The 16,997-nt window shown below is 44.3% G+C and overlaps 1 protein-coding gene across 1 annotated transcript in view; it reads right to left on the minus strand.

The window, feature by feature from the left end:
* The window catches only part of LOC126248071 (ras GTPase-activating protein raskol-like), a 406,601-nt gene extending 398,761 nt beyond the window's left edge, over positions 1-7,840 (minus strand). The window contains exon 1 of the mRNA XM_049948722.1: positions 7,761-7,840. The gene's annotated coding sequence lies outside the window, so the exon portion shown is untranslated. The remainder of the gene's footprint in view (positions 1-7,760) is intronic.
* Between the last annotated feature and the right edge of the window lie 9,157 nt (positions 7,841-16,997).

Raw genomic sequence — 16,997 nt, forward strand, 5'->3', positions numbered from 1 at the left:
TAACAGGAAAAGCAACTGCTTGTATGGTTTCAAGAACAGATGCGGAAGTTTGAATCACTTGTGTTTCAAGAGAAATAGGACGGAGATGTCCGCCACATATTTTGGTAGACTCAAGTATCTGCGGGAAGATGGCAAAGGAAAATTTTCAGGCCTTTAGTCAGACCGCCACGTTGCTTGCTCGATGTATTTACATATATCTCGGGTGGCTTGTCTTAGCTGCCTCACCCATAAGCCCTAATACTTCTTAACCGTCACTATTGCAGCAGGTGTCGTATTTCGAAGGTCCCAAAAGCTAATTATGTGTGTGTGTGTGTGTGTGTGTGTGTGTGTGTGTCACGGTGCCTCTGGGATACAAAGTAAGCGAAAGTGACAAAGAGGATGGAGCTATATTTCCATTCGTGTTACCAAGGGACAAGGTTACCGACTGTTGTTAGACACGAAAAAACTCACTTTTTCTGCTACAAAACGGCATGCACAATTTAAAAATCGGCTTTCCTTACAGACGCTATGGAATGAACATGTAAGTTCCTGGAAGAGACGGGTTAGCACGAACAGCGTTATGCGAAAATCACCACGACGACACGCGTAATGCTTTTTAAACGACTGTTCTAAGAGCTGTCATCAGATGGAAGCTGCCGTCGGAGACCGAGATTATGGTAGTTAAAATATGGCGCGTACTACGACTTAACTGCCATGAGAAAGGAGGGAGTGAAGATTAAAGTTTCACGTCCCGTCCGCAGAGTGCGGGGTGAGAGCGCAGCTTCACACAGCGCCGTGGCTGCCATCCCAGTCGTAAACAACAACTCATTCCAGCCACCAATTCCATTATTAGATGGTCTGTTTGAGGCGACGCATAATTTTATAACGAACTGGATAAATCATCCAATAAAATACTTTCTTGTGGTTGTCGGACAATGTCTTAAATTTTTAAGTACTTCGTTAATAATATGGAAGACTTGATGGCTAAAGAGAAAAGACAAGCTACGAGTATAAAGTTGACTGCCCGCCCGTTTCAAGAGTTTCCTCGTACTTGACTTTTCTCTTTCGAAAAGCTTTGCTTCTTTGGAACACAGTAATGTTGCACCGTGGTTCGGATACGATGTTAAACTGTATCTACATATATAACAAACAGAAGATCCAGTTACCAATTTGGAGAAAGGCAGAACCTAACACAAGACTGTCTTGTTCGAACCCACCTTCGGGTTGATAAATACTTGAGAATTTTCCATAGGCTATTGTAGATGATACAGCATATGGCTAATAGTTTATTAGAGCATAGCAGTGATAGCAAGGAATACTAGTAACGAAAGTCGAAGCCCATATGACGTGACTACAGTAGTATTAATTTTGTAAGTAATTTCAGATCTTGCGAGAAATGTATTTCTGCACCAAGTAGCTATTAGTGCATTTATTATTTTATTTCCAATCTCTATTACACAGTTGCAGACTTTCAACACGAAGTAACACTCGGTTCACGACAGCGCTCATACAATTAACTACTCTTGCATTTAGTTTAATACCGCGCTGTTGATGCGTAATAATGTGCCTTTGGTGATAAGTGAAGCTCTGTGCCAGAACGCGACTGGAACACCGATTTCCTGCCTTTCGCTAGCAGTCGCCTTAGCCATCAGACTCTCTCCAGGTCTTATTCCAACTTCCATTGTCACTGATGTGTCTGCCTATGGTTTCCGAAAACTACTATCAGAGATCTATTACATTTCTGCAACTGCAAGCCCGAAACCTACTACGTCAACCAATATGCCTTGAAAATATGAAGATGCCCAGCAACAGCTACCAGAGGGTCTCCTACGGTAAAGCAGCAGTGGGAGGCGGAACAAGTGGAACACAGTGGCTTACCCCAACACAAGAGATACGTGTGAAATAAATTAAATGCACCCCAAAAAACGAATGGCTCGAAGACGATATACAGAGTGTCCGCGCTAGAGGTATACACAAACGCTTATAACGAAAGAACTCAAAATTTTATGTTGTTAGCTAACCATGCAGTGGATCGATACACTCTCCAAGAGCCGGCCGCGGTGATCTAGCGGTTCTAGGCGCTCAGTCAGGAACCGCGCGACTGCTACGGTCGCAGGTTCGAATCCTGCCTCGGGCATGGATGTGTGTGATGTCCTTAGGTTAGTTAGGTTTAAGTAGTTCTAAGTTCTAGGGGACTTATGACCACAGCTGTTCAGTCCCATAGTGCTCAGAGCCATTTGAACCATTTGAACACTCTCCAAGATGTGCTCCTCAATATTTCATTAAGAGGGCTGAGTCGTATGACGCACGCGCACAAGTGATTGCTGTGCAGCAGACATACATACTCTTGACAGTCAACATGTGGACGCCACAAGGACAGGTGTTTATGCCACCGTTAGCAGAGTTAAAATCTGTAACACGTGTTCATCCGTATGCAAGAAGAGAATAGAACGTGGATCCTCTCGCACGTGAATCAATTTATCAGAGGGACAAAACTCTTCCAGAAACGAGAAGTCTGATTTCAAACGCTGCAAAACACTCTAAAACACACGTGACTGAGGTGACCGTGGAATGTGTGAGAGAAGCATTCCATAGAAGCCCACGTAAATCCATTAGATAAGCTAGTCGGGAACTAGGCGTTCCCCGTTCGACGGTGTGTGCTTACAGACTCCAAATGTTGCATCACATTAAGCTGAGGAACACCACAGACGATGTGAGTTTGTTGTTGAAACGTTGCATGCTTACAGACTCCAAATTTTGCATCACATTAAGCCTGAGGAACACCACAGACGATGTGAGTTTGTTGTTGAAACGTTGCATCGTATAGACGAAAACACCGACTATCTCAATGCAGTGCTGTTCAGTGATGAATCTACCTTCGACATCTGTGGCAAAGTTAACCGACATAACTGTCGAATATGGGGACGTGAGACTCCAGGAGAAGTGACTGAGTACGAAAAGGGCACACCAAATGTTAATGTGTGGTTGAGACTACATAAAGATGGTGGGATTGGTCCATATTTTCACGGATTCTACAGTGACAGGGCACACCTATTTCGACATGTTGGTGAACTACGATGTTCCAGAGATGGCTCCCGACATCATTCTCCACCGGGACGGGCCCCCACCACACAGTCACGGGGATAGGGGATATTATCACATTTCTCCACGAGACGTTACCTGAGCGTCGGATCGGAAGGTCTGGTCCTCTCGGTCGCCCGATCTGACGCTGCCGGATTTCAGTGCACGGGGGTTTATCCAGAACATTGTTTACAGAACAACCGTTCGAGAACTGGTAGATTTGAGACAGCGGATCTACGCCGCAGTAGAGGTCATAACGCCTGTCACGCTTACGAACATATGGCGAGAAGTGGAGTACCATTTAAATAACGTGTCGAGCTACAAACGGTGCCCATATTGAATTGTACCACCACGCACAAAAATGTTTGTGCGCCCGTGTACAATGTTGGACAAATACAGTTATAAATCTTAATAGGTATTGAAATACAAACAAATGTTTAACTTCTATCCCGGACACCCTGTATTTCTGGGGGGAGGATTTGTTAATATCTGTACGATGCTGTAACAAACGCTGGATTCATATTCTGGAAGACATGCATTCGAATTCTCATTTAGCTTTTGCGCTGCTTCCCCGAGTCATTTCCGGTGCAGAACAGACTACTTCCTTAAACACGTCACCATCACAGTGCTAGCGCTCCCTCTCGAGAGACATCGGCCACTATTTCTAACCATTTTCCTTAGGTAATCTCTTCGAACGTGAACATTCTAAAAAAATTGAATACTAGGATTTAACGTCCGGTTGTCGACGAGGTCCTTCGAAGCTGAGCACAAGCTCGGACTCGGGAAGTATGGGCACGTTTCCTATACGATTTAGGAAAATCGTGAAAACGTAAATCTGGATGGGCTGACGGAGACGTGAAACGATGCTTTCCTGAATACAAGCCAAGTGTCATAAGCACTGCGCCAGCAGGTCGAGTCACTCTTAAGAAAATCAGCCATGTATAGAGGTGTTTGTAGCGAAACGGGTTAGTGGCCGTGGCAGGTAGCAGAAAACGAGCCGGAGCGGCGTAAGAGGAGCGCGCGGTGACGCACGCGCGCCGGACACGCTTCCGGCGGCCGCTGTGCCTGCACTCTGGAACCCCCGACAACGCCTCTCATCCCGTACACACGCCTAGCGCCTCCGCGTCGAATTAAGACGCTCGCTACTATCGAAGTAACTCGTACAGAAACAGTTATAAAAATCCTAAGTGTGCCTGAAGGAAATCTGGTACACGAGGTGGATGAGGGTCCTGAAAATGTGTAAGGGCAAACAATAACTAAAGTCATTACAGTGATCTATCCAGTTCTAGTGTCTGTCGGTTATAGACAGAATCAAAAGGATTGTTATACAGAACGTCTCTCGTACCTAAAACTACATACGTGCGGTAATTCAAAATTCACTGTAAAGGGCGTAGTGGAGAGAACACGATACCAGTATTAGCCACTATGCGTTCTGTTCCAATCGCGTATGTGGCGAGTGTAAAATTACTTCGTACGTGCACTGTTCTCTCTTATCTTACTCTCGTGATCGCTAGGCGAGACTGAGGAAAAAGAATTGTTACATATATTATTTCTACTGCCGATTCTCTAAATTTACCCAACACAGATCCGTGACAACAAAATCACCTTCATCCCAAATTCCCATATAAGTTCCTTGAGTTTCTTCGTTAGAGTCCTGCATGGGCTATACTTACTATTGCGATTCTAGCAGCACGTTTCTGAATTCCGTTAAAGTCAGTTATCTGTTGTAGCTGATAATATCACCAACCGCTGTAGAAATAATCCAGTAGCGGCCTATAGGTCAAACTAGCGTCTGGCATGGGATTTTCTCAACGGACTTCATTTCCCTTCCCACAAACGCCATTATTCTGTACACGTAAGGCTAGATAGTACGTTAAAAGGAGAGTATTTTTCTATCTGTTTCGTACTCGTCTGTTTAAAAGACAGTGAAGTAAAATATTTTTAAGTGCTACGATGTACGTCATCAAAATAACTTTACAGTTCCTGAAACGAATACAGTATAATAACGATGTTCACTTCGAATATTTTCGTTGAACCAGACGAGATGATATTCTATGTGAGAATTAAGTCCACCGGCACACGCAGCTATAGTACGTTTTCGTGACAGTGGCCATCAAACTACATTGTTCCGGCGCATTTAAGCAACACATGTACTACTTACGTTTGTAAGAACATTCTCACCAAACACTGACACATGACATATCAGTCTACTCCCATTTTCACGATTTTTCCAATACCACAAAAGGAATGCATAGTTCATTAAAAATAATTTGCCATGTCTCAATATGCAAAGGGGTCACGGATGATAATTACACAGCAAAACACGCACACCTTTGCGTAGTCTCTCATAGCAAACATCTTATTTCGTTTGCTTGAACAGTTTATGAAACATCAGGGGAGGGGGGGGGAGCGGCGGGGGGGGATCCATGTTATATGGGATGGCATGCATATGACGGTGGAGCGTTATGATGTCCATTATTTCTTTATGATGCCGAGGTAGGTTTTTTCCTTGTTTTTGTGTGGTTTAACATGAAGCTATTAGGGGGGCTAGTTTGAAGAGTGCAAACATTATCCTTAAACGATGCAAGCAACAAATAGTCAAACCGACTCAATACGTCTGGGTATCTGTATCTCCAACCGCACTACCTCAATCGGTCCAAATTATAGCTCCAAAAATGAAACATAGTAGTTCTCTCTCTTTTTGTGACATCTTTCAGAATATTATGATAATAACGTCAGTCTAGCTCCACCAAGTCAATTCTGGAAGTAACTGACGATTCAATATGCCCAGAGTGTTGCTTGTTTTACATTTTCATATTTCGTACACGGATAAAAACTGATACATAGTGTTATTCATTTAATCTGTTGTGGGTAGACTACCCAGAGACGCAGCGCACAGTTTAAGGGGAGAGGGTTTCAAATCTGCGCTCGGACATCCTGATTTAAATTTTTTCGTGATTTTCGGAAATAACTTTCGGAAAACATAGAAACTGTTCGTTAAACAACGTCACGAACGGTCTTATCCTTGTTCAGCTGAGTCTGTGGTCCGTCTCTACTATCCACAATGTTGTCCATATTGAAAAGCTGACATTCCTTCCTTTCCACGAGTAGACAAGCAGCTCGATCTGCCCTTCTGAAGCACCATACGGCATATTGTTGCCCTCATCGACAGGTACGCAGTTCTTCTTTCCGCGTTATGCCGTAGCCTACATCCGTGTTTGCTTTCTACAAAATGTGCCCTACTTTGCCCTTTCCCAAACGGCAATTGCAACCCAAAATGGATCTTGCCTTTCTTCAGAGCCTCCACGTTCTACTGACGACATTATGGGTGTTTGAAACTTATCTATCTACTAGAAGACACACAAGTGCAAAATAGTGGAGTCATTTGTCAATTCAATGTACACGGTCTTTTCCCGAATCGAACAGCAGTTGCAAAGTGTTGGATCACTTACCACGAAACGTTAACGAGCATAAAATATATTACACGTCGAAGTATTGCGCAGAGATTGTAATTTCAGTGAGCAGTCAGTTGATATTCGCGCTCTGGAATGACCAGCAATCTAGACAGGGTGTGAGCGCCAGTGTGTGAGCCGGCAGAAGACACAGGCGCCCGCTGCCGCCAGCACTGCCAAATGAGGAGCGCCTGTTCACAATGTTACGAATACAGAAATCACGTTGGCCGTGGCGCGAGCCGTTATCAGAGAAGCTCGTAGCGCATTAGTGTCGCGGACGTCCTCAGTTCCTCCCGATAAGGCTACGGTTCTTCCCTGAGGCGGCGGCGCGCACAACGGGGCCTTTCACCGCCTGCGAGCTTCTCTCCCCTCCAGTCCGGCCGAGCCTCTTACGAACAGCACACCCTGCACCGCGGATAACCGAACTAACGAAGTAACCCAGCCAACGAACAAAGGGGGTGAATTAACGAGAGGCGAGGGACAGCAATCGCGGATTAGCGTGACTTGCCTGTGAGAAGCGGCTACGAAAATCGCGCGCTCAGCATTGTCCTAGACCGGAAACGCTTTTTCAGCGTTTAATGCGTGGTGCTAATTGGTTAAATACTAGTGACCGCTAACCATCTGTAAAGAATAGTGTCCCTTTTCTGAATAAGTTACTAAGCACCGTCAGTTCTGACAGAGACGCGAAACATTCCATCACTTCGATCGTGGCAGTTGGCGATGAGAGAAATTCTTTCGATCCGTTTTACAACTGACAAGACTTAGTCGTAGCATATTTTATCCCTGCAGTCCATCACGAAGCGTAACGCGGTAATGAAATCTCTTACCCATCCTGTTTAGTAGAAAATGTTCTCCGGGCTTAAAATATCACTTCCTCCTCGCCTTCTAACCCTCCCCTTCTCTCTCTCTCTCTCTCTCTCTCTCTCTCTCACACACACACACACACAAACGCGCGCGCGCGCGCACACACACACACACACACACAGACAGAGAGGGAGAGAGAGAGAGAGAGAGAGAGAGACTCGGGCTCTAACGCTGAGCTCGTCACTACCACCGAGTCAACAATGACACAGACTAGCCAATTGTTGAAATGCAGTTCGGAATTGCACCCTTAACCTTCGCTTAAATTCGTAACACACAATTTTTTCGCGCACTTGAGCTGCGGCACAATCACAAAAGCAGTGAGTTCTCGCTGCTGCACGGCTCGCTGGCGGCGGGGGTGCGGAGTGCAGTAGCAGCGGGACTTGCCAGAGGGCTGGAACAATGACGGGAAGCTCCACCCAGGGCGGCGTCGGCTGAGGCTACGCTGGGCCCGTGCGGCCCGCGCGGCGCAGTAAACACGACTGAGGCATCCTGCGCTGCCGCTGCCGCTGCCGCCGCCGCTAACCGCAGCGCCGCTTCCGCCGCCAGCTCATCCTGGCCCCACGCCGCGCCACGCCACGCTCGTCCGCAACAAACAACTCGCTACTCTTTCCATTCCACCTCGTCGCATCGTAACGTCCTTCCTCGTTTAATCGAACAGCTCCCCACGAGACACCGCAAAACTAAATATTTTACCAGGGAAAACTCCGATGAGGTCACTAGCAATCGAACGTGGTACCCGCGCGTCTGTGTTAACCACTACCGTATTTTACCAACACCGACTCAAAGGAAGGCCTCGGCGCTTGTTCGTGACGTCACGTCAGATAGGCACGGCGAACGCCAGATCTGTTGCAGGCATACTCATAATGGTGGTGTCTCCCTCCCTGACACAGGAAAATGTGAAACTATTGGCGGTAGTTGACCGGCACACATTGTTATGAGAGATTTCTGCAATCAATTAATTGTGCAATTCATTACACTTCTTAACAAACAGTGTACTCCTGAACTTAAATTTCCACCTGTTTTAAGGACTGGCATACAAAAACAACTTTATGGTCCAGCAGCAACAGAATTCGTGCTTCTTTACCTTATTTGTAAATCTGAGGAAGTTACGTTTGTACTGGGTTGCTTTTACAAGAAACTGTGAACATATTGGTGCTCTTCTATAGGTATCTTGGTTGACTATGGGGTGAGGAGTACTGATTGTTAATGAAATATCTTGCGATTGTACACGTTGGGGGAGGAGGTGGGGGACAGAAGAAGAGGCAAAAGAGAGATACTTGTTTTATCAAATAAATTTTTTTTATACTATAAACTTTCTCCTTTCAGTTGCAAGAGGGGAATATTTATCTTTAGCAATGCGCATGTTTAAAAAAGTTTAAGTTCGGCAGTATTTTCGATGTATGAAGCTATTTTGTTTCCTGTTTAGAATTCCTTTCGTTGAAAACGACTGTAATCTAATGACTGACAACAGTTGGACATTTACACATGTAAATTAGTTCACATTTCCAGTGACGATGTGAAACGAAAATAAATAAATAAATAAAAGAAACGAGTTCATTGTAAAGGGGTTGGGCTAAGTTTCGATAACAAAATGGATCAAGTAAATATAGTTACTTGAATGTAAAATTTCCGAAGCTTGCAATGGGGCAAAGCGTCTTCTCATATTGATCAACGTTTGTTTGGACAGGATTCAGTAATACAGAAATATGATCTTCATTTGTAGCTTTACGATAGTAAGAAAATCTTTCATCTAAATAAAACTGCAGAATCCAAAACAATACCAAATATTTTGTCCAAAAATAAGAGATTTATAGTGATAAGCACACCCAGGCGTTTCTACCTGCAACAGACCTGGCGTTCGCCGTGCCTAGCTGACGTGACGTCACCAACAAGCGCCGAGGCCTTCCTTTGAGTCGGTGTTGATTTTACGGACTATAAGACGCACCTTTTTCTTCGAAAAATTGCCTTCAAAATCCGGTGTGCCTTATACTCGAAATCAATATAAAAATATCCTGTGTTCTATTTAAAATTCCCGTCAATCTTAAAAATGGCCGTATATTCGATGCCGCGGGAGACATACCTCTATCCGGCACCATTAATTCTACTGGCACTTGCAGTGCTTCAGTCTGGAACCGCGCGACCGCTACGGTCGCAGGTTCGAATCCTGCCTCGGGCATGGATGTGTGTGATGTCCTTAGGTTAGTTATGTTTAAGTGGTTCTAAGTTCTAGGGGACTGATGACCTCAGATGTTAAGTCCCACAGTGCTCAGAGCCATTTTTGAACCTGCAGTGCCCCGACGTGACGAACACGAGTTGCGGAGATTCACAAGCTTGCTAACACTGTTTCCCGCCCGATCCGTCATCACAAACCCAGAAACTGTCTAGCCTACTATGCGTCACTGCAAACTACGGTGCCAGTGATCTTGTACTAAAAGTCATTTGTGTTTCCGGTAACAGTAGAATATTTTTCTTAATAGCTAGTTTCTTAACGAGAAACAATAAAAGGTATTCGTAATCTGCTGGGTATAAACTGAAAGTAATAGCATATGCATAAGAACACGGAAACAGAGCAGCTGAGCGACATTTCGGACCTCCACCGACAGAAAAAACAATCCGCGATTTTCGGGCTAGTAAAGAACAACTGAAAACTAAATGTCCACATAGAGGACTGAACGCAAAATGGCTAGAACTAAAGATGATGTACTGAAATCGATTCAAGGACTCCGTCGAAATAGCGTTGGAATTAATACAAAAATGATTCAAATACACGCTCGTAAGCTGCAACTACAGTGGAACTTAACAAACTTCAAGGGTGGAGTTGGCTGGTGCTACAGGTTTATACAGCGTCACGGACTTAGCACGCGCAACAAAACCAAAATATGTCAGAAAATGCCTCAAGAGTATGAAGAGAAAATATTATCTTTCCATCGCTTTATTATTCAACATCGAAAGAAAAGCAGTGTGGAACAGCCAGATAACGAATATGGACGGAACTCCTCTGACATCTGATGTGCCGAGAAACAGAATTGTTGCCATTAAAGGCGCTAAAACTATAAAAACAAGTGGACATCAAAAAAATGTTGTGCTGACGATACTTAACTTAATCCAATGATCATTTTCGAACACAAAACAATGACAAAACCTTCTTAAATACCACCAGGCGTTGTTGTTCGTGTACATGACAAGGACGAGGTTGGTACAAAATTATGGATTAACAGAGTGTGGGAGAGAAGGAAAAGTCCTTTATTGAAGAAGAGTTCTCTCCTTGTGCTAGATCAGTTTAGTAGTCATTAGAAAAATTCTGTGCAAGAGAAATTGAGACAGGGAAATACTTGCTGTTTTACAGAGAGGACTTGTTTCACAACTGCAACCTCTTGATGTCTCGATAAATAAACCACTTACAGTATAAATGAGAGAGGAATGGAGCAAATAGATGATGGATGAAATACAGCATGAATTCAGGCGAAGGAAGTTTAAAACGACTCACAATCAAACAAGTGTGTCAGTGGATAAAACAGTTGTGTTCTAGGGTAAGAGAAGCCATTGTTAAATCTTTCAAGAAGTGCGGCGCAAGTAACGCTGTCGAAGGTAGTGAAGACCATTTATATACGAAGAGGACAACGATGACGAAGAAGAAGAAGAAGAAGAAAGTTCAGATGATTATTTTCATGGATTTTAAAGGTCAGTTCGGTTTTATAAACTAAGAACTTCTTTTTAGTCTGGCTTTGCAATCTAATAATAAAAATAACAATATTTTCTAAAAAATTGCTTAAAATTAAGGTGCGTCTCTTAGTCCTTAGCGTCTTGTAGTTCGTAAAAGAAGGTAGACCCCGGAATCTGTCTACGGAATGAGAGGAAGTGCGACATAAAATTGCGGCCCAAAGAACAGAGATGCTCCAGTACGTAGTACGCCTCGCCACCTCTCTATGACATGACGGAACCGAAAGTAGAAACTCGCTTCATATCAGATGGCTGTCAAGTGTGACGTGCACTCAGATTACCGTTTACAACCGCACACTTACTTAATTACCCTGCGTCCCTGGAATATTACAAGTCTTGGCGCCTTCCTTGAATTCGTTTAATCATTACATACACTCGAAAGAGAGAGAGAGAGAGAGAGAGAGAGAGAGAGAGAGAGAGAGAGAGAGCTTCACAAATTCTGCACGTTCAAAATGGTTCAAATGGCTCTGAGCTCTATGGGACTTAACATCTGAGGTCATTAGTCCCCTAGAACTTAGAACTATTTAAACCTAACTAACCTAAGGACATCACACACATCCATGCCCGCGGCAGGATTCGAACCTGCGACCGTAGCGGTCGTGCGGATCCAGATTGAAGCGCCTAGAACAGCTCGGCAACAGCAGCCGGCCAATTCAGTAAGTTAGCAACGCGCTGGTCCACCTCTGGTCCTTATGCAAGCAGTTTTTCTTTCGGCTTGGCATTGATTGACATAGTTGTTGGATGTCCTCTTGAGGGATATCGTGCCAAATTCCGTCAAACTGGTACGTTAGATCGTCAAAATCCAGAGATGGTTGGAGGACCCTGCCCATAGCTCCAAACGTTCTCAAATGGGAAGAGATCCGATGACCTTGCAGGCCAAGGTAGGATCTGACAAGCACGAAGACAAGCTCCAAAATCTCTCGCTGTGTACGGGTGGGCATTATCTTACAGAAATGTAAGCTCAGGATGGCTTGCCATGAAGGGCAACAAAATGGGGCGTAGAATATCTTAGCTGTGCTGTGCAGGTGCTGCGGATGACAACCAAAGGGATCCTGCTGTGAAAAGAAATGTCACCACCGAGCATCACTCCTGGTTGTCTGACCATCCAGCGGCCGACATTCAGATTGGTATCCCACCCCTGTTCGGGGTGTCTGCAGACTGGTCATTGGGACTCATTTCGAAGCGGGACTCGTCACTGAAGACAGTTCTGCTCCAGTAAACGAGACTAAGCGTGTCAGGAGACGCCTCGAAAAGCGGCTGAATACCAATCTGACCACAGAGCGAGGTCGCACAGTGGTTAGCACACTGGACTCGCATTCGGGAGGACAACGGTACAATCCCGCGTCCGGCCATCCTGATTTAGGTTTTCCGTGATTTTCCTAAATCGCTCCAGGCGAATGCCGGGATGGCTCCTCTGAAAGGGCACGGCCGACTTCCTTCCCCGTTCTTCCCTAATCCGATGAGACTGATGACCTCGCTGTTTGGTCTCTTCCCCTGAACCAACCAACCAACCAATTTTATTGACTTGTTCAATTTGTGAGGCTCTTTATCTTCAATGAATCATCCATTTTTCTCTGAAATTGTAATCATTTGTTTGTCTGTACATATAAATGACATTTACTGATGTCTGTACCATTCGGATAATTCGTCCGTGGTGCGCAATTTTTGTCTTAGAATGTATTATAAATCAAACTCCCCCGCCGCGTTTTTCTGTCTGTATGTGAAGACTAATCTGCAGAAGTACTTGCAAGGAATTTGATACAGTTTTCAGTAATATATAGACTGATTCACGAGGAAGGTTGGTGTACATAATTTATAAATCCACCCTGCCGTCCAATGTACTCTCGCTTGACACCACTGAAGTCGCGAATGGCGGTGATTTGGGATCAGAGGAATGCACACTACAGGGTGACTGTCTCAGAGCTGTCCTTGAATTAACCGATTTGTAACAGTTCGTTGTCACTGTGCTGCCAACTGCTACTGCAGATGCAGTACGATCCGCCAGAGCCATACGCCGAACACAATGCTCTCGGTAGCGCCACGTGACCGTCCGGAATCCGGTCTTCTTGCGACCGTACGTTCTCGTGACCACCGCTGCCAGCAATCGTGTAGATGTACGGTGGTATATTCCTGCCAAGTCTTCCTGCAGTATCGCAGAAGGAACACCCACCTTCTCACAGCCCTGTTCACGACCTCGTTCAAACTCAGTGAGGCGTTTATAACGTCGTCTTTGTCGCCTTACAGGCATTCTTGACTAACATCAACCCGCCAAGTCCATTGTCAAAGGTAACTAACGCCCACGACCGTTACAGAGTGTATTTAAAGTAAAGCTGATTTGCATCTTCATAATCACGCTACTAGCGCCACTCTTTACGCGACTGGTTCGAAATTTGAAGAGAAATCATATATCAGACGTAGGAACTCGCCTACCAGCTTTCTTTCATGTCGCAAAACCCCTTCCTCGCGTTGCGAGTTTTTTATCCGTTAGTGTATTTCGTGCAAATTGGCTGAACTATTACGATGTTTGAAAATTAAGTCGTGTTTCGTGACAACTTTCCTGGCGTGTACTGCTTAAATCGTTTAACTTACATCAAAATTAATAGAATTCGGAGTCACATTAAGTTTCCTTACGTTTTTCTCTTAATTTTAACAACTCTACGAAGTGGCCTATAAAAAAAATTACTGCTGTGGCAGACAAGTCATCCAGCCGTAGATACTTTGTGCTTCCCGTGCGAAAGCGAGGCAGGTCGCTAGTTGTTAACAAATGCGAGAACGTCTAGACATGCCGTATGTAGGTAGAATAAAAAAAAAGATTTCGACGGTGGTTCGTGAAAATTTACTGAGTGTTTCATTATAAGGGACCCGTGGTCTCTGGTGGCTCGTTACAGAGCTATAATGTAATTATGATTTTTCCGTTTTTTACCTTTTATTCTTGAAAATACCTACACAACAGCGAAAAAGCCTGTAATATCGTCATCGAAACATACGACACAAAACAAATGGTAATGCAACAACCCTGACATGCAGAAGTATTGTGATGCGGTTGCCGTCGCTACGAGAACAACTTAACATAGCCTCGTCGCGTCGTTCTTCCATCGCATTCAGCGAACTAGTGCACCAGGCGCGTATCAGAGAACTCCTCATTAACAAACGATCCATACTGCTGTGTACTACTGTTAACGTACCACTGACACTGCCGAAAAACTGCAGCACTGGGTGCAGGCTTCAGACTGGAGAGTAAATTGGACATTACTGTTGTAAAAGTATAGAATAAACAACTCAAACAGAGCATACTGTCGAAATTTCCACTGCTGTGCAAGTATTTCCCGTGAAATAGGGGCATAAAGGTGCATGATGAAATGAGACACCGGAGACCACGAGTCCCTTATGCCAAACTACTTAGACAGTGCCACTGAACAACCTCCGAAAATTTGTCGGCGAAGCTGGGGTACACTCTGTATAGTGTCGCAACACCTCAAGTGTGCCCAGATGACACGCTGCTGCAACGAGAACTACAGGAATAATCAAAACAGTCGGTGTAAAGCTATCAAATCTCTGGCAAATTAAGTCGACATAAAAAATGATCTTTTGCGTTGCAAGGCGCTCAACACCTCAATTAATGCCTATTAGAAAACTGTAATGTGGTCCGTCTCTATTCTCATACTGTTGCCTTCATCAGGGAAAACTTACAGTCCGGAACGTCTCCTCACAGCCGTGAAGCCTCGTGGAGGTCATACCACGAGTTTTCGATGAGTAATTAAGAAAGTTAACGAACTAGAAAAAAATAGACGAGGTGTTGTCGTAGACATCGACACATAACTAATTCTTTGTCAGTAAAACAGGAATGACTATAGAAGTAGGGTTTCAGCTGACAAAAAAAGTGAGAATTATTTCCAAATATGGGGCTCAGATGAGACAGCAGCATTCATCCACATCTGAAGTTAATGAAGAGCATTCAGGTATTTTATTAGATTGTGAATCAGATTAACCAAACTGAAAACAAACTGGAAACACTTAGAGCTGAACAGCCAACCTGTAAGAAAAGTAAGTGTCCTTTCGAGAAATTCGTGTGACTGTAATGTGATAAAGAAGGATTCGTCTCAACGAAAAGTAACTAGAAGTTAAATTATTCGGTATCAGTCCACTGGGCAACATACTGAAGCTGCCTGCGAGGTGGCGCAGTGGTTAGACACTGGACTCGCATTCGGGAGGACGACGGTTCAATCCCGCGTCCGGCCATCCTGATTTAGGTTTTCCGTGATTTCCCTAAATCGCTCCAGGCAAATGCCGGGATGGTTCCTTTCAAAGGGCACGGCCGACTTCCTTCCCCGTTCTTCCCTACTCCGATGAGACCGATGACCTCTCTGTCTGGTCTCCTTCCCCAAAACAACCCAACCCCGAAGCTGCCTGTAGGAACGACGACACATAAGTCCGCGTGAAATACAAAGCTAATCTCTAATTTTTAGGTGAAAAACACGTCTACACCAAAAGCCAGAACAGAAAAAGTATATTTCATTACTGCCAAAGCTCGCCATTCTGAGAGGCTTACACACATGACTTCTTCCAATCACTCTCTTACAGGATAAATCTGACGAATTTCTCGCACACTGCGCTACCCATATTGACCAAGTCACTACACAGAACAGGTTGACTCAGAACGTGTGAGCAAGTCTTCCACCTTATCTCAGCACCATAGGCAGTGTCTAGAAAATATGACCTTTAGTAGTGAGGAACTTAACTCACAACAAACAGAAATGATTATGAGCAAGAGCATTTTCAGCATTCGACAAACATTTAGAACTCAAATATCAGTTCGCAACTTAAGAAAAACAAAAAAAAGGAACGTCAACAACAAAAATGCATTTAAAAAAGTATTACTAATTACGAGCCGGCCGGAGTGGCCGTGCGGTTCTGGGCGCTACAGTCTGGAACCGAGCGACCGCTACGGTCGCAGGTTCGAATCCTGCCTCGGGCATGGATGTGTGTGATGTCCTTAGGTTAGTTAGGTTTAATTAGTTCTAAGTTCTAGGCGACTGATGACCTCAGAAGTTAAGTCGCATAGTGCTCAGAGCCATTTTGAACTAATTACGAATTTATTTTGAGAAGGATGATTATTAAAAATAAAATCTGTAAATACTTTAGACAGCATAATTCAAGTTGAATACTGTCCAAAAAGAATAAACAATCATAAGCTACAGCTGAGCTGAAAACTTCAAGTTTCCTCTTTAGCCCACTCACAGAAGCAAATGCAGCGACATAATTAGAAAAATAAAATGCGTACAGCATTGAGTTTCTGTTGACTAGATTATGCTTCGTAGTATCATTCTGCACCTCACGTCTTTCTGCCGCACCTTACGAACGGAGTGTTGTTTCGTCCGTTCTTTTGGGGACGGTCACTGTTAGCTCTCTCGGCGCATTTCTCCATTGTCGTTATACCATATTTTTGTACTAATTTTTATGCAGATAATATGCAAAAGGAAATGTGTAATGTATTTCAAACATTCAAACATTCCACGATCACACCTCCAAAATACGATTATCCAAGGGGATCCAAATAATCACATCAACGTGAGATTACGTTGTGCTTCAAAAATGGTTCAAATGGCTCTGAGCACTATGTGACTTAACTTCTGCGGTCATCAGTCGCCTAGAACTTAGAACTAATTAAATCTAACCAACCTAAGGACATCATACACATCCATGCCCGAGGCAGGATTCGAACCTGCGACCGTAACGGTCGCTCGGTTCCAGACCGTAGCGCCTAGAACCGCACGCACTGTGCTTCCTATTAGTTTGATTCCCTGCGGATCAAACAGACTATAATGCGCTCAAGGTGTGAAATGAAAAGAAATGATAGTTTATACAACAGCGGCTACGCATCACGGCTGCCAATTGTTTCCT

Source organism: Schistocerca nitens, chromosome 3, assembly GCF_023898315.1.
Source record: "Schistocerca nitens isolate TAMUIC-IGC-003100 chromosome 3, iqSchNite1.1, whole genome shotgun sequence".
Classification (NCBI taxonomy): Eukaryota; Metazoa; Arthropoda; class Insecta; order Orthoptera; family Acrididae; genus Schistocerca; species Schistocerca nitens.